The 801-nt window shown below is 64.8% G+C and overlaps 1 pseudogene; it reads right to left on the bottom strand.

The window, feature by feature from the left end:
* Nucleotides 1–245: 245 nt before the first annotated feature.
* The window catches only part of LOC103071586 (coiled-coil domain-containing protein 86 pseudogene), a 1,853-nt pseudogene continuing 1,297 nt past the window's right edge, over nucleotides 246–801 (bottom strand).

The following is an 801-nucleotide window of genomic DNA, read 5'->3' as shown; positions in this document are numbered from 1 at the left end:
TCTGGTACAGGAAAGGGGGAGCTAGATAGACCCTGCCCCCTGCAACCTCCCCATTTTAACCTTGAGTGTTGAAAAGTGGGGCGGAGCTGGATTCAGTCCGCTGGGTGACAGGGTCAGTGGGATGCAGAGGGACCCAAAGCAGCCTTTGGGGAGGTGTGTGTGTGGAGAGGTGGATTCCTGACTTCCGGCCTCCTGGCCTGGGTTAGACCCAGGACTCTGAGACAGAACATACATATTTTGGGGAGTCACCCTCCAGTCACCAGCTCCCTGAGGAACCAGAAATTACTCTTCGTGGTTTGAAGGCACTTGGAGAGGAGCGAGCTGACCCTCCTCCCTCCGGTCTCCGCCAGGTCCCAGGCTACCTCTGGGTCTCTGTGCCACAGAGACCTGCCTGTGAGCCCTTTGGAAGGCTCAGGGCCCCGTCTCGGGTGGAGGCCCTGTTTTGGAGGCACGGAGTTGGAGGCCTGGGTCAGCAGAGGCGTGTGGCCAGTGGCCCGAGGGCTGCCGTGTGTGACACGGCGGCTGGCCGCAGAAGGCCTCGGCCGTCCCGAGCTCGGAGCTTCTGCAGCTGGGCCAGTGTCCCGCTTCTCGGCGGGGCGCAGCTGCTGCTGCTTGGCCCGCTTGCGCCCGGCTGGGTTCCGGGTCGCTTGGGCGATCTCCGCCTTCCGCTCGTTCTCCGGGCGGCGTTTCGGGTTCTCGGCGCGGCGCCGCTGCTTCCTTCTCCTGCCCCAGGTGCCGGGCCAAGTCCTTGGCCGGCTCTGTCTCCCGCCGGTCTTGCATCTTCCGCTGCCCGCACGGGCG

Source organism: Lipotes vexillifer, unplaced genomic scaffold, assembly GCF_000442215.2.
Source record: "Lipotes vexillifer unplaced genomic scaffold, Lipotes_vexillifer_v1.1 scaffold1594, whole genome shotgun sequence".
Lineage (NCBI taxonomy): Eukaryota > Metazoa > Chordata > Mammalia > Artiodactyla > Lipotidae > Lipotes > Lipotes vexillifer.
This window is presented reverse-complemented; position numbering and strand designations above follow the sequence as displayed.